This window comes from Canis lupus, chromosome 24, assembly GCF_011100685.1.
Source record: "Canis lupus familiaris isolate Mischka breed German Shepherd chromosome 24, alternate assembly UU_Cfam_GSD_1.0, whole genome shotgun sequence".
NCBI classification, from domain to species: domain Eukaryota; kingdom Metazoa; phylum Chordata; class Mammalia; order Carnivora; family Canidae; genus Canis; species Canis lupus.
In genome coordinates, this window is record NC_049245.1 from 23682673 (window position 1) to 23704116 (window position 21444).

The 21444-nt window shown below is 44.6% G+C and overlaps 1 protein-coding gene and 1 pseudogene across 5 annotated transcripts in view; one reads left to right on the forward strand and one right to left on the reverse strand.

Annotated features, from left to right (window-relative positions):
• Nucleotides 1–800: 800 nt before the first annotated feature.
• Nucleotides 801–21444, forward strand: part of RALY (RALY heterogeneous nuclear ribonucleoprotein) — an 85715-nt gene continuing 65071 nt past the window's right edge. For 2 of the 5 annotated variants that reach the window (XM_038572038.1, XM_038572042.1), the window contains exon 1: nucleotides 801–1266. The gene's annotated coding sequence lies outside the window, so the exon portion shown is untranslated. Of the gene's footprint in view, nucleotides 1267–1622; nucleotides 1985–21444 lie in introns of those variants that run through there. The other 3 variants (XM_038572040.1, XM_038572041.1, XM_038572039.1) reach the window with 3 other exon arrangements.
• On the reverse strand, nucleotides 6457–20191 carry LOC119865599 (annotated as a pseudogene).

A 21444-nucleotide genomic window follows, 5' to 3' on the forward strand; every position in this document is an offset into this window, starting at 1 on the left:
GGGCACCTCCTCCCCAAACCCAAGCCAACCGCCGCCTCTCCGCCCAGTCCTAGCCTAGGCTGCAACGAGCTAGGCTCGCCCAGGCCACGTACCTGCTTCCCTGAAAATGAAAGGACCCGGAGTTCCTTCCCACCGCGTCCCTCACGCACTCCTCGGGGGCCGCCCCCCGCCACCGTGTTTGGGGCCCACCTCCAGGCCCCGCCCCCCGCCAGCTCCAGCCGCCCGACTGGATCCCGCCTTTGGGTCCCGCCTCCTTCGGCTCCTTTCTACCCCCCGCCCCCACCCCGTGGCCACCTTTGGGCCCCCTCCTCCCTCCCCGTTCGGCTTCCGGGCCCGCCTCCTTCTGCCCCGCTACAGTCTTTTCCTCCTTTCTGGTTCTCACTTCGGCCCCGTCTTCGGCCTCCTCCCGTAAGGGCTCCGCTTCCCTCAGCCTCGCCTCGGCCTCCCTCCAGCCTCGGGCTCCTCCTATGGGCACGGCCTCCCTCAGGCCCCGCCCACAGCCCCTCCCGTCAGGCGCAGCTCCGGCGGCAGGCTCCGCGCGGCCTGCACGGTCTTCCACGCCTGCCTTCCGCGTCTCTGCTCTCGCGCGTCGCCACCCTCTCAGGCCCGCCCCGCCTTCGGCTCGCTTATTGGTGGAGGAGAGCCTCTCTCTTTTCCCGCCCTTAGCCCCGCCTTCCAGGCGCCCCCGCCAGCCCCTCCTCCCCGCCAGGCCCCGCCCCGGTCCCGCCTTCCCCTTCTCCCCGCCGAAGCTCTGGACTTTTCCAAAGCGAGGCTGAGGGGGTAGGGGGAGCCCAAGCGCTCGGGAAGCCGGGCTAAGTCGGGGTGGGGCTGCGGACTCCCAGCGCTTGTGTCACCGTGTCCTTCTCTAGAGACAAAAGCGGTGCGGTAGAGGGAGGGCCCGGGGCCAGGGCCGGAACGGCGGGCGGGGCCGAGCTGAGGAGAGCCGTTTGGGGCCCCCGCCCCCGCGCGCTTCAGTGGTGGCGGCCGAGGGAAGGACTCGCGGCTGCGGGGCTCGCGCCGCTGTCAGTGCGGCGGGGCGCGCGAGCGGCGCGGGCGCGGGCGCGGGGCGGGCGCAGCCGAGCAGCTGAGGGGGCGGCGGCGGCGGCGGCGGCGGGGGCGACTCCCGCGCGTGTGTGCTCAGCTCCTCACGCCGCGGCCGGGGCCGCCTTCCTCCTCCTCCTCCTCCTCTCCCTCCCTTCCGCCCCCGAGTGCGGCGGCACCGCCTCCTTCCGCGCCGCGCGGCTTCCTCCAGACCTCTCGGCGCGGGTGAGTGGGGGCCACGGGCGTCTCCTTAGGGGTGCGGGGGAGTGTTCCTTGTTCCTTTTCGGCTATCCACCTCTTGGCGCGGGTTGCTGCCTATTTTTAGAAACTCTTTTTTCGGCCATTCTGGGCGTCCCGGGAACCAGAGTAACTCCCGGCCTCCTCCCCCCGCACCTCCCCCCAAACCCCGTGTCGCTGGCCCGGCCCATCCGCGCCTGCCCCCGGCCGCTTCCTCCCCGCGGGCCGGGCCTGGGCCAGGAGTTGGCGGGGTGGGCCCGCGCCCGCTCGGAAGTTGGAGTCTTTGTGCTCGCGCCCCGCCCCGCCCGGCGAGGGGAGGAGGGAGCGGAGCGGAGGCCGCGCGGGGAGGCCTGGGCGGGCCGGGCCCGGGCTCTGGCCCCGGCCGGGGCTCCTTCCGGCTCTCCCTCCGGGGCTGGGTCTTGCCGGCTCCCCAAGGCAAACAGAACTGGCCTGGCCTCGCTCCCCACGGGCCTGAGCGCCGCCTCGGCCCCCACCGCCAACGTTGCTGGGCTCGTTGCACACCTTGGGGCTCGGAGAGGAGCAGCCACGGGCCCTCGAGCTGGTGCGGTGTTCCGCACTTCACGCAGTTCCCAGTGCGGCCGAGCTTCAGTCTGCCCCTCCGTAAGATGGGGGAAAGAAAGTCGCCTCGCAGGATGTTTGTGGATTTCGGGAACTAATATGGGAGAGAAGTGTCTAATACCAACAGGTAACATTTAATGGACTTGGTCAGGAACTTCGACGGCCTTCTGGGGTCATCCCCCTTTACAAAAGCAGAAATCAAGGTGCAAAGAGGAAAAATAGTTCACAATAGCCACAGGAGTATAAAGCCGTGGTATTAGTACCTGTTATTTATTTCTTAGTGTGAACTTGTGTAGGGTCTTAGTGCAGAGGATTTTGAGTTCACCTTGGGTCACTTCTTTTTCTCTGACTCCCAAGCTAGTGTCTACTATACTACGGATGAAAGGATACGAGAGGTCCCAGGGAAGGGAAATTCGTATGAATTACTGATCTCTGGGCTTTTGGCTCAAGGAAGGCTTAAGTCATTTTAACTGAGGTTCTTCCTTTATTTTATTCATGGCGTATCCCTTTCCCCCCTAACTTTGTGTGTTCTCTATAGGGTTTATTTTATTTTTTTTAAAGATTCTATTTATGAGAGACACAGAGAGAATCAGAGACATAGGCAGAGGGAGAAGCGGGCTCCATGCAGGAAGCCCAACGTGGGACTCGATCCCGGGTTCCCAGGATCACGCCCTGGGCTGAAGGCAGGCGCTAAACCGCTGAGCCACTGGGGCTGCCCTCCATAGGGTTTAGATTTACAGCTCCTAGTTGTTGGGGGAGGAGAAGCAGGAAGTGACTCAAGTCAACTGCTTCAACTCCCTACCTTCAAATAGGGTTTTATTTTTCCTATTTTCAAATAAGACCGAGAGGGCTAAAAGTGAACGAGCTAATACTAATTTTGGCAAGTTTCTAGTTTTCCAGTGTGTTTGATCCCTGTTGTAGGGAGTGTCTAAAAATCAGAGTTCCTAGGCCACACCTTGAAGGAGTCTCCCGATGTTTGCATTAGTTCTTTGGAGTCTGGAGGTCTGTTGTGCTGCTCTCTTTCCAAAATTCTGAATTTAGGTATTGCGGTATGTGGGACCTGGAAGGGGTCTTATCATCTGGTCTAACTTTATCTGCCTCGTCCCCTTACACAGTTAACACTGGAAGAAAGTTGTCCGCATTCACAGACTGCTTTGGTGACAGAATCAGAACTAGAATTCCCAGTCTTCTGCTGTGCAGTCCAGTAATAGTTTTATTTCTACCATCCCTTGCCGCTTTGAAGGAGTACTAAATTACTTATTCAGGCCTTAAGAGACCAGAGACCAGGAATCCTGAGTAAATGGAAATCTCGAGAAAGTTGGTTAGTTCCAGCCATTCTATGTCTTAGGTTTAGCGTTAAAAGGAGAGCAGGTTTTGTGCACAGGTGTACCAGTTCTCATTAGTATTTACTGTTATCGTATGGCTTATATTACTCTTTTGAAATCATCTGATTTCTAATCCAGTTCTGTGAGGGAGTTCTTAGACTTTGGTTTACATCTTCTTTTTACAGCTGTAATTGAGAATTGAGATACAGAAAGGTTGGGGCACTTGTGTTACTTAGGTCACCAGATTAAGAAGTGAGGACAGCACACCTTTCATGAGTAGAGGATTTGATGTGGCATCATTAACTGAGCCACTCATTGTGGCTCTGTGAACCTTTTTGCTTTTCTGTAAATTCACAAGGTTGTGTGGAGACTGTGAGAAACGGCTGTGAAAGTCTATTGCAGTGGTAGAAATAATAGCTTTTTTTTTTTTTTAAGATTTTATGTATTTATTTGAGAGTGCCAGAGAGAGCACCAGCAAAGGGGAGGGGGCAGAGGCAGAAGCAGAAGCAGACTCCCCACTAAGCAGGGAGCCAGATGCAGGGCTTGATCCTAGGACCCTGGGATCATGACCTCATTTGAAGGCAGACCCTTAACCAACTGAGTCATATTATGGTGCCCCACTAATAGCTAACGTTTATTAAGTACTTACCAGGTACCAATTCTTGGAGTAAGGACTTTCTATAGGGTATCTCATTTATTTCTCAGAGCCAAATGTATGAATTGGGTATTATTTCTGTTTTACAGAGGAAGAAACAGGCTTAGATAGGTTATATGACTTGCTCAGGATCATGCTATTGATGATTGCAGACAATATATTTTTATTTATTTATTTATTTGACAATATAATTTTAAAGCTGGGGTGTTGTTTTTTTTCCCCCTTCTTCTGGGTAAAATGTGCATGAGGTAAAATTTGCCATTTTAATCACTTTTAAATGGACAGTTCTCTGGCATTAAGTACATTCACACTCTTGTGCAGCCATAACCACTCACTATCCTTGTTTAGAACTTTATCTTCCCCAGCTGAAACTCTCTACCCATTAAACACTTAACTCCCTAGTCCCCTCTCCCTGTAGCCTCTGACAACAACCATTCTATTTTCTGTTTCTGAATTTAACTACTTTAGGTACCTCATATAAGTGGAATTATACATTTTTTTTGTCCTTCAGTGACTGGCAAAGCTGGCACTTTTAGTGCTTCCCTTGACCTCGGGATGCTATGTAAATGCAAAATGATTATTCCTTATCTGCACTGGGGTGTGGCATGCTGCCCCAGAGCAGAAACTGAGGACTGTTTGTACCTCTGGTTAAGCTCTTTTCCCCCTTTTGCCTCTACTCTGTGGATTGACGTTCCTTATTACAGCAGCCTTTATTGGAGATCTGTGCTTGCCCCTTTTGTATCTTCCAAAGAGACCTCCTACCCTTGAAATAGAACCCAGAGGACTCTCCACCCTTCTTTGCACCTGCCTTTCCGACTATTCAGGATTTGCGCGTATGGGCTGCAGTGATCAAGAATAGCAGTGCTATGACAGCAGCTCGGATCAGAACTACTCACAGGATGATTAAATGGATTATCTTTATGAAATGTGCTCTCTCTACCCTCCTCTTTCCATAAAGTCACACAAGAGGGATTAGCTATGGGTTCCTAGAGGGTGTTTATGGGTACTCATTGCTTGCAGGTGGTTAAAATGGAGTTAAATGTATTTAGCCTTTTTTTTTTTTTAAAGATTTTATTTATTCATTCATGAGAGACACACACACACAGAGAGGCAGAGACAGACACAAGCAGGCTCCATGCAGGGAAACCCCAGTATGGAGCTCAATCCCAGGACTTGAGATGATGACCTGAGCTGAAGGCAGATGCTTAACTGACTGAGCCACCTAGGCACCCTAGAAAACGGTACCTTTTTTTTTTTTTTTTTTTAAGATTATTTATTCATGAGAGACAGAGAGAGAGAGAGAGAGGCAGAGACACAGGCAGAGGGAGAAGCAGGCTCCATGCAAGGAGCCTGATGCGGGACTCCATTCTGGGACTCCAGGATCACGCCCTGGCCGAAGGCAGGTGCTAAACTTCTGAGCCACCCAGGGATCCACCGCATTTAGCCTTTCAAAACTCCCTTAGGTTTGACTGTTTGTTTCTGTATATTTGGGAGGTGGTGGAATGTGTTGTTTATGAAGGGTTGTTGGAATTTTGTCCTGAAAACCAACAGGGAGTGGAGGTGAGAGGTGTTCCAGAGATGGGTAATTGGGCAGCAAACAGATCTGAGCATGTTGGGTTTTCCTTAAAGATCTGATCGCCCTACATTGCCTATGTATTAAGTCCAAACTCCTGAGTGTGATAATGAGGTCCGAATGTGTTGAATTGTTTATTGGACAGGATCTTGTAGTTGAGGGGTTTTAAGGTCTTGCCCACCAGCCAGCCATCTGGCCAACATTTGAATTGGCTACTTATTGAGAATCGATTTCATGGGACATTCATTATTAGAAAGTTTTCCATTTACAGAAAAATTATTAAGCACCTGCCATGCACAGCCCTAAGCTTGGTGATTTGAGTCTATAATAGCCTTGTGGGGAAGCCAGGCAAGGAAACAGGTAACGTGACAAGTGTTGTGAATGGGGATAAGCACTACTAGAGCAGAGAGGAATGGTAACTAACCCAGCCTTGGAGGCTTCTTCAGAGAAGTTGGCTAAGCCCAGATCTCAAGAAAAATAGACATAAGGCAGGAGGAAAAGAGATTTGGAGAGTTGAGGAGGAGACTGACTAGGCAGAAGAAATAGCAAGTCTAAAGATGGTGAGGGTGTAGTAGTTGAGACTTTTGGGCATTTCTTGTATCAGGTGCTACTCTAAGCATTTAACATGTGCTAATTAATTTTTTGTTATGGCCACCCCAAGAAGTACATACTATTATTTCCATTCTGTAAATGAGGAACAGACCCAGAGGGGTTATTTAATTAATTATTTATTTATTTATTTATACCCAGAGGGGTTAAACACATCTCCTGTTTCTCAAGATTGCTGGGGGGAGGGATGCCTGGGTGGCTCAGCGGTTGAGCATCTGCCTTTGGCTTAGGGCATGATCCCTCGTGATCCCTGGGTCCATGGATTGAGTCCCACATCGGGCTCCCAACATGGCGCCTACTTTTCCCTCTGCCTATGTCTCTGCACTGCCCACCCCTGTGACTCATGAATAAATAAATAAATAAATAAATAAATAAATAAATAAATAAATTTTTTTTGGGTATATAAAAATTTATTGTCATGTTTTCACCACCAAAACTTAGGATCTTGGTTTTTCTTTCTTGCCTTTGTACAAGGCCAAAAGAAAGACATTGGCTACTTTGACAACCTTAAGTGGACTCCAGGAATGTCACCAACAGCATGACCTTTGCAACCAAATCCACCAGAACCTCATCATTTTCCTCAATAAAATTCAAACAACCATCATTGGGTACAAAGGCTGTGATCTTTTTGCCATTCTTGATCAGCTGGACCCTGACACACTTCCAGATGGCAGAATTTGGCTGTTTGGCTTTCAGCCCCTACTTTTTCCAGCACAATTCCTTTTGCATGGGAAGCACCTCCAAAAGGGTTGGTGTTCAGGTCTGTGCCCAAATGGGCTTTCTTGTACTGCTTATCATGCCACTTCTGGTCCCCTTGGTGACTGCGGAGCTTCCTAGCAGTACGGAGGCCAGACACTTGCCCATCCTGCCGGCGCCAAGGGCCTGAGCCAAAAAGACCAATAAATAAGATCTTAAAAAAAAAAAAAAAAAAGATTGTTGGGGGGAGCATAAAGCAAAAGATGGGTGGATGTGGCAAGAAATGAGAGGAGACTGGAAAGGTAGGTAGAGTAGAAGCCAAGTCATGAAAGGGTCTTGTTGCCTAGGTTGAGAAATTTGGACTTCATTTCGAGGTGATAGGGTCTCTGCTCCTATGGACATTTTATTTTATTATTATTATTTTTTCCTATGGACATTTTAGAAGGATGTATCTGGCTACCTGTTTGGGGAGTGGTTTGGAGACCTAGAGCACCATGGACAAAAATACCAGTTTAGGAGGCTGTGGTGGTAATACAGGTAGGGGATGATGGTGTTTCAAATGAAGAGTGTGTATGTGTAGAAGGAATTGAGCAGTGAGACACAAAGATTATTGTGTGGTAAGTAAGGAAGAAATCAAGGATGATTTCTAGATTTCTACCTGGTGCAGTTGTATAGATGGGGATGCTGATTATTGAGGTGAGGACATAAGAGATGAGGTGGTTGTCTCTTTTTTAAAAAAATTTTTTAAATTATTTATTTATTTATTTAATTTATGATAGTCACACACACAGAGAGAGAGAGAGAGAGAGAGAGGGGCAGAGACACAGGCAGAGGGAGAAGCAGGCTCCATGCACCGGGAGCCCGACGTGGGACTCGATCCCGGGTCTCCAGGATCGCCCCCTGGGCCAAAGGCAGGCGCCAAACCACTGTGCCACCCAGGGATCCCGAGGTGGTTTTCTCTTGAAGGGTCTTCTTAAATCTGCTTTCGTTTACCTTCTAGTTATTGAGCCAAGTTCTCCATGGAGAGGATTGGGGGTAGAAGCATAGGGTGAGGGGGGACAGTATTGTACAACATATCTGGTAACTATTCCTGGCTAAACCGGATGATGTAAACACTAGTTTAGAAAAGGAAGAAATATTAGATCCCGGATATTCAGGTCCTGCTTAGCCCTGAAGATTACTTTTATTAAGCTAAAGGAAGACTTAACATTTTCCAGACAACTTCCTTTGGTACTGCTCTCTCCATGTGTTACTGTGGCCCTAAGTCACCTGTGTTTACTACCTGCTAGACACTGGGAAAACAAAGATAAGTAAAATGTAGCTTCAGGAACTTGTGTCCAGAAAGGCAGCAGATCTCAGTAGCTTAGATAACAGTGGTGGAGGTACAGGGTGGGATGGGGCAGGTCAGGATGGAACAGAATGGGGAAGGACCACGAGGGATTTTTGTTGGGACAGGAGTCAGGAACTCTGTACTCTATCTAGTCTTCTTGTCAGGTGGCAAAGGTCCAGCTTTATTCGTCTGAATAATGATAGGAAATCATGGCTACTAGGGTCCTTTCTAGCAATAACGTTTTATGATTCTAGATGTTGATTTAGACAGTATATCTTTTGGAGAGGCATTTTCTTTCCTCTTTTTTCTCCTCCCCCTTTTTTTCTGAGGCAGTGATGGGGAAAGGGTAGAGATAGGGTTTTCACATGAATGTCTGTAAAAAACCTAGTTTTTTTCAATTTTAGCTTCATGTATAAAATGTTTAACTGGGGCAGCCCCGGTGGCACAGCGGTTTAGCACTGCCTGCAGCCCAGGGTGTGATCCTGGAGACCCAGGATCGAGTCCTACATCGGGCTCCCTGCATGGAGCCTGCTTCTCCCTCTGCCTATGTCTCTGCGCCTCTCTCTCTCTCTCTCTCTCTGTCGCTCATGAATAAATAAAATCTTTTTTTTTTTAAAGATTTATTTATTTATTTATTTATTTATTTATTTATTTATTTATTTATTTATTCAGAGAGAGCGAAAGAGAGGCAGAGACACAGGCAGAGAGAGAAGCAGGCTCCATGCAGGGAGCCCGACGTGGGACTCGATCCTGGGTCTCCCGGGTCTCCAGGATCACATCCCGGGCTGCAGGCGGCGCTAAACCGCTGCGCCACTGGGGCTGCCCAATAAATAAAATCTTTAAAGAAAAATGTATAACTGGAGCGGGGAGAAGATGACTAGTAATGTTTGCCTGCTGACCTGCAACTGCCCACTAGGTTCTGTGAGGAAAGTTTCAGACCTGAGGTGGGGTACAGCTCTTAGACTGTCAGGATGAGAGAGGGGTGCAGTGAGATAAACTGGAAGCCGTGTCATGAGCCTGAGGATTTTTTAGTTTGGTTCCTGCTACTGACTCAATTTGTGGGCTTGGCCAACTCCTTTTCTTCTCTGGTCCCATTTCATCATAATCTCAGACCTCCCTGAAATTTTGTAAAAGACCAAAAGGGTGGGAGCCAGAGAGGAATAAAAAAGGTTTGGAGGTCCTTCTCTATTCACTTTCTTCTCCCTGCTTAAATGAGTAACTAGAGATAGGCATCTGCCCAAGTATCCTTATTATCTCTTCTGTTTCTACAACCCTTTCTTTTTCCTTAGTTTTAGTGTCTGTCACTTTATAATGGCCTTCATGTGAATAAGCAGGCTCTACCTCATCAGAGGAGGCGGGGAGGGTGGAATATTATTAGTAGGTTCTACTTTATATCCCCAAAAGGTCACTGCCCCCTGCTCTCCGTGTAGGGGTAAGGGTGGGTTGATTGTGGTTGAATGCTTGGACTTTTCTGAAGCTCAGGCTCAGGAGTGCTCCACTAACCGAAGTGCAAGTTGCCATTCTCCCAACACGCCCAGTGTGGTTCCTCTGGGGGAAATAGGCATTTGATATGTGCCAAAGACATGTAAATTGTCATTACCTGATATTCTCTGGGATCTCCGTCTTCCTTTCTAAAACAACAGAGTTGGACTAGATAGTCTTGAATGATATTTTTACCTCTTAATAGGGTGACTTCCTGGTTTTACACAAGTGGCTTGTGAATTCATCTTTGGAAGAAGAAAGGGCTTTGTTAGAGCTTTGAGAGTGTGTCAGAGGGTTAAATTCTGGGTTCATAGATACCTTTTGGTATATAAACAGATGGATATTGCATTCTAGAGTGGACAGATTGCTGAAAAATTGCTTGTGAGATGAATTTATCAAAATGCCTGCTAGTTCCATTATAAACTTGGAGAGTTTTTGTCCCATAGACCAACTTGGAGTCTAAGACTGTAAAAAATTATATTTAAATATGTAGCAAACTGTTTAAAATCATAAAATAAAGAGAAAATGTTAAAAACACTATAAGATGCCCAAACAGTACTAGTGCTGGAAAAATACTAGACCAGAAATTTGCATTTCCTTAGAGGTTTAGCTTTATGAAGTAGATACCTCTGCTGAGGTTACCTGGCCCTTGAAATGCCATCTGTAGAGAGTGAATAGTTCTGTTTATTTGTCAAGATAAGAATCATTGCTTTATTCCAAGTAAGTATTCTCTTTAGAAGGCCAGGCTTATAAGCTTAATATTATTGGCCAGGTTTTCTTCATTCCAGAGGCATTTATCTGGTATTTTAGCAGTCTCCTGTTTGTTTTATTAAGGCTTTTACTAAGCCTAGTTAAAGGTATAGTTTGCATGGTGTCTGTTGATCTGTCTGTCTGGTTTCACCACTTTGTAATAATTTATGCTAGTGAAAGCAAGCTCAGCAGTAGATATAAAAAAGTAATTTTCATAACTCATTATTTCTCTAGGTCTGGGTTTCTTTCTGGAAGTATGATCATGCTACACTGAGAAGTCAGATGTTGTTCCTGGCTTAAAACAGACCATTTTAAGGCTTTGGGACTTTGTTCTTCCAGGTAGCTGTAAGCTGGCACTGAGGAACGGTGTTGTCAGTATAATAATGATAGCTATGCCTAGATCAGTTGAACACAAGCCTATCTTTTCTTCAGACCTTAAAAACTCACTCTAAATTGATTTTTCACACCAGTGAAAGTAAGCTCTTACTAAAATTAGGGTCTTGGTAGAGTTACCATGCTAAGTAGGTTACCTAGCTACTGTAACATGATTGTGCTTTCCATCCCAAAGTTCAGTCATTCATTTCCAGGAATTTGGACTACCTGCTGTGGTCTCTCTATGGAGAACATAAAAACCAAGCAGGACATGATTCCTGCCCTCAAATTACTTTTAGTTTTGAGGAGACTGAAAAGTACGATAGATCCTAGCTGCTTCTTTCTCCTGCTGCCTTGGCCCAGATATTTAGGTTGAGGGTTCTGACGAGAAAAAGCAGAATTGATGGATATATCACTACACAAGGAGACCTGTTTCCAGTGTTTAGTTTTAGTTTTGCCTCCGCTTTTTTTTTATTTTATTTTTTTTTAATATCTTTAATTTATTTATTTATGAGAGACAGAGAGAGAGGCAGACACAAGCAGAGGGAAAAGTAAGTTCCATGCAGGGAGCCTGATGTGGGACTCGATCCTGGGACTCTAGGATCATGCCCTGGGCTGAAGGCAGGTGCCAAACCGCTGAGCCACCCAAGGATCCCCCTTATTTATTTAAAAATATTTTATTTATTTGAGAGAGAGCAGAAGAAAGAGACAGCGAAAGCGTGTGCATACACACAAGCAGGTGGAAGGGGCAGAGGGAGAAGGAAGAAGTAGGTTCCTCACTGAGCCAGGGGAGCCTGACGTGGGGCTTGATCCCAGGTCTCCCGGATCATGACCTGAGCCGAAGATAGATGCTTAACTGACTTAGCAACCCAGGTACCTCAAGATTTATTTATTTTAGAGAGCATGATCAGATGGAAGGGCGGAGGGAGAGAAAATAAATGGCCAACTTGGGGTTACATCCCAGGACCCTGAGATCATGACCTGAGTCAAAATCAAGAGCTGGCTACTTAACCTACCGAGCCACCCAGGCATTCCTGCCTTCCACTTAAAAAAAAAAGAAAAAATATATATATATTTTAAAGACTTTAAAGATTTATTTAAGAGAGGGAGTGAGGGAGAGAGAGAGAAAATCTTAAGTAGACTCCCTGCTGAGCACAGAGCCAGGACTTGGGGCTTGATCCTAGGACCTTGAGATCATGACCTGAGCCAAAACCAAGAGTCAGACCTTTATTTTTATTTTATTTTATTTTATTTTATTTTATTTTATTTTATTTTATTTTATTTTATTTTATTTTATTTTAATTTTTATTTATTTATTTTTTAATTTATGAGAGAGAGAGAGAGAGGGAGAGACACAGGCAGAGGGAGAAGCAGGCTCCACGCAGGGAGCCCAACGTGGGACTCAATTCCAGGACCCCAGGATCAGGCCATGGGCTGAAGGCGGCACTAAACTGCTGAGCCACTTGGGCTGCCCCGAGTCAGACCCTTAATCAGCTGTACCACCCAGGTGTGCCTCCCCTCCCCTTTTATTTTACCTCCCTTTATCCTCTATTGCTGACGTATCTCACATGCAGTGTGTGAAGAACATTTGGGTAGGGGATGACATTGTCCTTCAGGTTTGGGTGTCCAGACATCTGCTTAGTGCTTTCCCTATTCTCCTCACATCAGTTCTCTGGCTGGCTTCCAGAAAGATTTGATACTGTCTAGCTTCTTATTTAGGAAGGAAGAAAATTCAGTTTCATATTGAATTATTTTAAGTTTTATTATATCAGTTTTTTTTATATGCAGTTTTGAAATAAAATAGTTCTCTGTTTTGCTTGCAAGTAAATTATTTGAGGTATGGTTTTTGGCATTTGCTCAGCTTGTGACTTACTAATTGTGATTAAATTGTGGTTCTTGAAGCTCACTGCCAGTGTCTGTGCTAGCCTTCTTTGAACACTTTGCAGCACAGAGCCCTTAGGAATGGAAAATGGAGGGACTGTTGAGCGTACCCTTCCAACAATTTAGCATTACTTATGAGGTCTAGAGAAGAGGAAATCTGCCTGTGCCTATTCTTTAAGATTGGGGACAGTGCTGAAATCAGTCATCCAAACTTATGGAGCCCATGGAGTGCCATATCTTAAATTCCTCACAATAACATTGTGAGCAAGTTAGATAACGTTACTAAAAGTTAAAAAAAAGAGTACCGTATAAAACCAGATGATGCAGTTTATAGGAGAATACACAAGCCATTTGTCAGTTAATAGGTAAATGGCAGAGTTTTCCATAGAAGAGGAGATCTCTCTGGTCTGGAGTGATCTGGAAGAGTGGCCTAAGTCAGCCTCTAGTCAGCCTCTTCCTCCAGGAGAAAAAATGATGGAATGATTTAGACCGGGCAGTGATGAGGCAAAAGACTAGGAAAAACTTTTCAGGGGGAGCAGTGTTTCCAGTCTCAAGTCACAGGGTAGGCGTATGTTCAGCTTTAGTAATTATTGACAGTTTTCAGAGGCATACCAGATCACACTCTCATCAGTGGTACATGAGAGAGAATTCCTGTTGCTCCATGTCAACACTTAGCATTGTTTATATTTTTCATTTTATTTTATTTTTAAGATTTTATTTATTTATGAGAGACAGAGAGAGAGAGGCAGAGACACAGGTAGAGGGAGAAGCAGGCTCTATGCAGGGAGCCTGATGGGGGACTCAGTCCCGGGTCTCCAGGATCACACCCTGGGCTGCAGGCGGTGCTAAATCGCTGCGCCACCTGGGCTGCCCATATTTTTCATTTTAAATCATGCTGGCTGGTGCATAGTTACAGAAGTGAGTTTTAAGAACCATAATATGAACTATCAGGTAACAGTATCATAAAGAGGTAAATAGATTGGGGTTTCAGAGGAGGGAGAGATTGCTTCATTTGTGGGGATGTGGTACTCCGGGAACATTTATGGAGGCATGAGCATTTCACGGGGTTTTATAGGATAAAGATAGTGACCATGTATCATCTGGGACCACTTTAGTTTCTAATACTGTCTGGTTGTACTTTTAGATTGTGAACCAATATTTCTGTGACTGGAAGATATCTCCCAGACTATACAGAAGCAACACCCAGATAGCCCTTCTCAGTTGTTGTGCCCCTCTCTCTTCTCCCTTTTTTTCCCCAGAAAGTATGGTCACAGGAGATTTTAGGCTGTTAGAGATGGAGAGAGGACATTCTGTCTGACGGGAACATCTTGAACAGAAACACATGAGTGACTAAATTGAGTGGCATCGCTATTCCTGCTAATGAGCTAAGGGAGGAGGATGTGTCTCATTCTTAAAGGGTGGATGATGCCTTCTCATAGCCTTCTGGAGCAGGTGGAAAAAGTCTACTGTTACCAAGCCAATTTGTATTTAAACTGGATAGAAGGATGAGAATGACCTCTTTGCCTATAATTACATCATTTCAGGGAATAAATTAATCCAGCAATAGTCACACTTTTGAAGTATGTTGAGATTTGTCTTCTCTTAAGAGAAGGGAAAGGGGGTGAGAGGGGAATGCCAAAACTAAAGAGTAGTCTCTCAGAGCTCATCTATTGTATATTTGCTCAGAGAAAAATTGCTATTTCTTTGTCAGCTTTTATCCTGCTGGGTGGGCCCTAGCTAGGTGTTTATTTTCTGTAGTTTTACCAAATCACTTTGAAGGCTGATGTGAACATTGATCATTTCTTAGAGCCTTTCCTCTTTGTTCTGTCAGCAAATATTAGAAAATGTGCCTTAAATTACCTGGTTCGGGGAAATAAGGTGGCCCTCCCTGCTTGCTTCCAGAGAGCAGCACTTCCATGTTAAACATTAGTCAGATCCTGATTCTGTGTCAGGTCATCCTGTGTTTTTCAGGAGAGACTAGGAATGTTAGAGCTGCCACTGGGGACATTTACCAGAGGGTTTTTTGGCTTTCTGTCGAAGAGACTAGTTGAGTATTTGATTAAAAAATCTGATGAGGTCCTAAATCTAAGTCTATGTTTCATATTAATAATTGCTGCCATGTATTGGGTGCTCACTGTGTTGAGATACCATGCTTGGTACCTTGTGTTCTACTAAAGTGGATGTTTATTGAAGGTTACTATGTGCTGAGTTTTGTGTGTGTGTGTATATAAATCTTTATAAATCATGTAAGATGTGTAAATTTATATCATTTACATGTTATGTATATGTAATATACATAACATTACATGTTATGTAAATAATATATATATAAATTTAACTATACATATAAAAATCATATTTATTCTCCCCTCAACCCTAAGAAGTAGATCCTGTTAATCCTCATATAAATGGGAAACAGACACCAGGAGGTTAAGAATATGCCTACAGTCTTACTGCTAGTAAATGGAGTTGCCAGGATTGAAACCTAACCAATTATTTTTAACATGGAAATTTTAAAACAGACACAAAGTAGACAGAGTAAGTAAATGAAGCATGATGTATACCCATCACTTAGTCATAGTCAGTCATATTTCATTTATACTACCTCATCCTGTGCTTTGAAGAAAATTTCAACTGTCCTATTTTGCCCTTAAATATTTCACAATGTATTTCTAAGGGATGACTTTATTTATTTAAATATTTTATTATTTGGCAGAGAGAGCACAAACCAGGAGCTGCAGAGGGAAAGAGAGAAGCAGATGCCCCAGTGAGCAGAGTGCCCGATGTGAGGCTTGATTCCAGGACCCTGGGATCATGACTTGAGCTGAAGGCAGACACTTAACTAACTGAACCACCCAAATGTCTCTACAGGATGACTTTAAAATAACCACAGGGATGCCTGGCTGGCTCAGTCAGGAGAGCATGTAACTCTTGATTGCAGAGTTGTGAATTCCAGTTCTACATTGGGGGTAAAGTTTATTTATTTTAAAAAGATTTTATTTTTATTTACCTGAGAGAGAAGATGAACAGGGGGAAAGACAGAGGGAGAGGGAGAATCAGGCTTCCTGCTGAGCAGGGAGCCTGAAGTGGGACTTGATCTCAGAACCCTGGGATCATGACCTGAGTCGAAGGCAGACGCTTAATGGGCTCAGCCACCCGGGCACCCTGGCAAAGTTTATTTAAAAAACAAAACAAACAGAACCACAATGCCATTTTCATACCTTATAAAATTTAACAATTCCTTAATACCATCAAAATCCAGATTATGTTCACATTTCCAATTATCTCATAAATGTCACAATCTTATTTTTACGGTTTATTTAACTTAAGATTTATATAAGATCCATACATTTTAATTGGTTTTTTACATATTTTAAGTCTCTTAATTTATTATTTCACTTCTATTTGTTGTTATTACCTTTATTTGTTGAAGTAAAAGCATTGTTTTTCCTGTAGAGTTTTCTGTGTTCTGAATTTCCTGTAAATTGGTGATTGTATCTAAGGGGGTAGTATGTCTTAATCCTCATGGCAACTCTACAGAAAGTAGGTATTCTTATTTTGCAGATGAGAAAACAGACCAAAAAGGGTTGAGTTGAGTGACCTGCCCAAGGCCTCACAGCAACCTTGGATGTGAACACAGACCTTCTTACCTCCAAAGCCTTTATTCTTTGCTCTTTACCACTCACCCATTCTGTGACCTTGGGCAGATCACTTTTAAGTTCTCTGGGCCTTAGTTTCTTTGATATATACACTGAGAACTTCTACAGGAGTGGTGGTTTATGGGTCTATGACCATTTGAGTGCCCACCATGTGATGGCAAGGTACTAGATGCTGTGGATGATACTCATGAATAAGACTGTCTCCAGTGAGCAGGTAGTCAGCTAAGGACTGTAGGACCATACCCTGTTTCAGATATGGAGCTTGTTTTGGCCATGGCAGGACTATCAGAGCTTCCTAACCAGCCTCTGCATCCTATCTTGGCCTCTTCCATGCCATGCTTCTCCCTGCTGCCAGGTGCCTTTTCTAAAAACCATTTTTGTCGTGTTCTCCCCGATCATAAATCTAGTTTGAGGACTTGGTAAATAAGAAACAAAATTCTTCCAGCAATAAACCTTCCCTCCTTAGATTGAGTTACTATTTCAAGGGCAGCTAGGCTTTTTTTCTTTTCTGTTTGGCAAAGGTGTGTTAGCACCTTTTGGAAATGCTGAGGAGTCTGGAGATGATAGAATAATGATGGAGTAAAGCACGGGAATGCTATCTTGATTCAGGGGAGAACATACATTTAGCATTGTACTGTTCACTCCCAAGGACATCTGACTATAATGGGGTAGTTGTCCTTTTCTTTGCAAAGGAACTTCTGGTTGTACAGTTCAGGGATGAGAGTTTTCAGGATCTCCTTTTGAAGAGAACCAAGCTGCTGAGCCTTCATTTTACTGGCTAGCCAAGCTATTAAAGTGAAATGTGGTATATAGAGCAGTGATTTGGGTCTGTAGTAATTTGGTGGCAGACAGCTGGCACTGAGTCCAGTCTGACCCACAGCTAACTATAAAGTTAAAAGTCCAGAGAGGTAGGGTTCAGGGCATTTGTATTCCTAAAGTACCTAAGACCTTTAAATCTCTTTTTTTTTTTTTTTTTTAAAGAACCTTTGATGGTGGATTAAGCCAAAGAAGGCTGTGGAATCATGGGTTCTAAAGCTAAGTCCTAAGTCTAGGACCCTGGATAGCTCCTTGGAAAAGCAGTTCTGACAAAAGTTATGCAACCTTAGGGGACTCCTAAATCCTTACTGTGCAGAGCTAGTCAGAGGATCTTACCCTCTAGATCAGGGACTGCAAACTGGCAGCTCCTTGAGGTGTGTCTGGCCTGCATCCATATTTTTTGTTTGACTTGACCAGTGTTTTTCTGTTTTGAGTTGGACCCCAGCCTGGGAAGATTGGGGCTGCCTTCTAGTGGAGATACCTTATATGAGATCAGAGGTTCTGGCATGTGGGCTGTGAGGGTGACTGATTTCTCCTGAAGAGGGAGGAGGATTTTTGAGGAAGTATTCCTATTCACAGAAGTGGAAATAGCACCCAGGTAGCTATTTTGTAGAAGGCTTCACTCCCTGAGCCCTGTGCCAGGGACTCCCTATGTCGTGACTCCTTGTGCACTGGCTTGTCCATGTTTAAGAAACTTGTAGCTTGGCTTTTTTTTTTTTTTATCTTTGAGAGACAGAGATATGATTCTGATCTTTGAGCAAGTCTGTATTACCAGCCCAGTTTGGCAAAATGCTTGTGTTTGAAGAATCACATTCTTCATTTCTGTTCATCTGATTGGCTGGCTTCTTTAGACAGGGCATATTTGTTCTCAAGTTTGTCAAAGCCCTCATCATTTCCTGTTGTTTCTGTGATATCCAAGTCCAGTGCCTATTGCTACTTATCACCAAACTAGCTCTTTTATTTTATTTATTTATTTAAGATTTATTTATTCATGAGAGACCCAGAGAGAGGCAGAGACATAGGCAGAGGGAGAAGCAGGCTTCTCGCAGGGAGCCCAATGTGGGACTCGATCCTGGATCCTGGGATCAGGCCCTGAGCTGAAGGCAGACGCTCAAGTGCTGAGCCACCCAGGTGTCCTGCACTTTTTTCTTTGAAACATTTGGTTAGCTGTATTTCTTTTTGCTACCTGGTTTGTCCTTTTGGGCCTGTGGATATCTTTAATATTGAAGGGACTTTGCACAGTTACAGTGCTCTTAGTCCTACTAGATGAGTTATCTTCCATTTTATTAGAAACTTTGGTGTCCTTGTGATACTAGTGACGGTTCAGTGAACCTTGGCCTTATAAAATGAGCATTTTTTGCAGTCTCTAACACTCACAAGCTTGGGGTGTGTGTGTGGAAGATGAAAGAAACCACATCTTATGAAAGACACCATGACATCTAATACAAAACTGGTTTACTTAGGAGTTAGTTCCTGGTCTTCCACCCAGCTGCAGTGAGCAGCAGCTCCTGTGTGTTGAAAGTAGGTGACTTTTCTGAGTGACTCTTCTACATGCCTGTTCCCTTTGTCTTTTTGTAATTATTGTAACATCATCATCTTGTATGTGGAGCACCATGGTAATTCCCTTGACAACTGATCATGATTTCCTAGATAAAGGGAGGAAGCTAATAAGTGTTAGGAACTCAAAAGGGATATTGGGCTAAGGTCTTGTGATGCTAGTAGAATTTTGAGCTGGAAAGAACTTTTCAGCAGCAAAAGCCTAATTAAACCTTTTCTTTTTACAGACAAGTCCCTATTTGAGATCCTTAGCTTAGCGTTTTTTGTGCTCCCTATTCTATATGGATTTTCCCCATTATATCCCACTGGACCATGAGCTCCATAAAGGCAGGAACCATGTCTATTTTGTTAATTACTGTTTTTTTCAGTGCTTTACCATAGGACCTAAGTAATTTTTGAGTGAGTCGAAAACTATGTTGGAGTTTCCCAAACTGGTGGGACACATGGTTGCATATTGCATGATATGTAAAATCACAGTATAAAACCTATTTTCCTAGAGTGTCAATGTACTCAGATTTTTTGGAGTTAAATTAGTTTAGAAATTATAACCAGTAATTGAAAAATTTACTCAAAATAAATCACATATGAATTTTTTAAAGATAAAATGAGAAGGCATCAAATAAATTGCGGGATTACAGTAGACCCTTTGACTTTTACCGCAGAGGGTCTAGGGTTTCCAGAACTCTGGTACATTTTTTTGTAAAGATTTATTTATTTACTGGGGAGGGTGGAGTGTGCATGTGTGGGGAGGGGCAGAGGAAGAGAATAGACTTCCCTGATGAGCGCCAAAACCAAGAGTTGGATTCTCCACTAACTGAGCCACCCAGGCGCCCTGAGAACTCTGATGTTTTTGAGAAGCTAGAAAACTAACTTTTTAAAAACATGAGATCTGATTTGAAATGTTAGCAGTTAATTCAGAGGTTTAATTTTTTTTTTTTAAGATTTTATTTATTCATGAGAGAGAGAGAGAGAGAGAGGCAGAGACACAGGCAGAGGGAGAAGCAGGCTCCCTGTAGGGAGCCTGACGTGGGACTCGATCCTGGGTCTCCAGGATCAGGCCCTGGGCTGAAGGCAGTGCTAAACCGCTAAGCCACCTGGGCTGCCCCAATTCAGAGGTTTTTAAATAAATTTATGTGGGTCAGACAAAACATATCCTGGGGCCCGAGCATCTGTTTATGACCTAGACTTTGGGCAGGAACTAGACTTTGGACAGGGCCATATGGATGATGATGGTGTCAGGGACAGCTGCCATTCTGCATCTGACTTCTTGGCTTCAAAGTGGCTATAGCTCAGAGTGGAAAGAATGAAGTTATGACTTGATAGGTTAGGAAAATTCCCACATTACATATCACTCTCTTTGGGAGACAGCTTCTATAAACTCGTATGCTATCTTAGCCCTTAAAAGAGCCTCACCTTTACTCCTCTTGTTTTGCAGATGAAATTGAGGTCCAGCGAAGGAACCAGAGCTTTTGTGAGGTCCTGGGCAGGCCCCGCTTCAAAGTCCAGACCTTTGTTTGGTGCTCCTGCCTCACTCACACTTAAGGCATGGATAGGGCAAGGTGTTTTGGCATACTTTGGGTTGGTTGGTAGAGCTGGGGCAAACTCCATTTCTTGGCACAGTTCTATCATCTTGAGCAAAGGGAGGGTTGAGGTGGCAGTTAGTAATGTACTCAGTCTCAGCACAAAGGGTCTATTTCTGTCACTAGCATAGATTGACCTTATTTTTTTCTACCTAGAAAAATGTAGAGGACAGCTTAGCAACAAGGAACCTCAGTGCCATGATCTGTTTCTCCTTGTACTTTCCTGCTGCTTCTGTTTCCTCCCCTCCAGCTCCTTTCTTCTTGAGCCCTACTACCCTCCCTTGTGTATATCACTTTCCTCCACCCCAACCATCACCCTTTTATTCTCTGGTTTTCTCTGTTGCCCTTCTCTTCTGTGGGAAATTCTTGTAATGCCTCTGTAGTAAGCAGAGTCTGAGATTGGACCTGTTTCCAGGGTTTTTGAGGGACTTGCTCTTAAGTAGGGCAACTAAATAAGGAGATGAGATGTTTTTAAACTGCTCCCTCTTTGGTCCACCTCACCCCAGTTGGAAAGGATAAAAACTCTGGGCTTGGCTACAAGGCTCATGCAGTCTGGTGCCACTTCACTTTGCTGCCTTCTGTCAGCAGCAAGGTAACACCCACTGTTTCCCTGTGCTCCTGCTCAGCTCAGAATGACTTTGTTGTTTGGCAGTTCCCTCTGAGTAGAAAGCTCTCAGCTCCCAGCCTCCTTACCAGACAAGCTCCTGTTTCATTTTTTCATCATTTCAAATGCCATCTTCTCAATGAACCTTTCTGTAATCACTCCATAAGCAGAATTTTTCTTTACATTTTGCTTCTATAATTGTGCTCCGTTGTTGTATCACACCCAAAAACTGCTCTCATTCATGAAATTGAGATCTTATGAGCCAGGGAACAGTGTACTACTTATCTCTGTTTCTTTTGTACCTCAGTAAAAATCCTGGCACAAATAGTACTTGCAGAATGAATAACGGAAATGTACATGTACTGATACCCGTGGTATAAAACTGAATGTTACGTCCTACAGGTCAAATGTGACAAAGTTCTGTGGAAGTTTATGGGAGTTCTTGAGAGCTACTTTCTGACTGGGAGGAATCTTGGAAGCTTCTAAAAGCTGGTAGCCTTTGAATATGTCTTGAAGATTTAGAAGAAGTTCAACTTGGCAAATATGGTGGGAAGAATATTCTAAATGGGGGGTATAGTTGGAATAAAAGCAATGAGGAAGTATGGAGTTCAGGCTCCACTGCTTACTCCACTCATCCCCTTAGCCAGAATTCCTACTAGAGTGTATCCTAAGTTTCTAGGCCAGCCTAAAGGAAATTC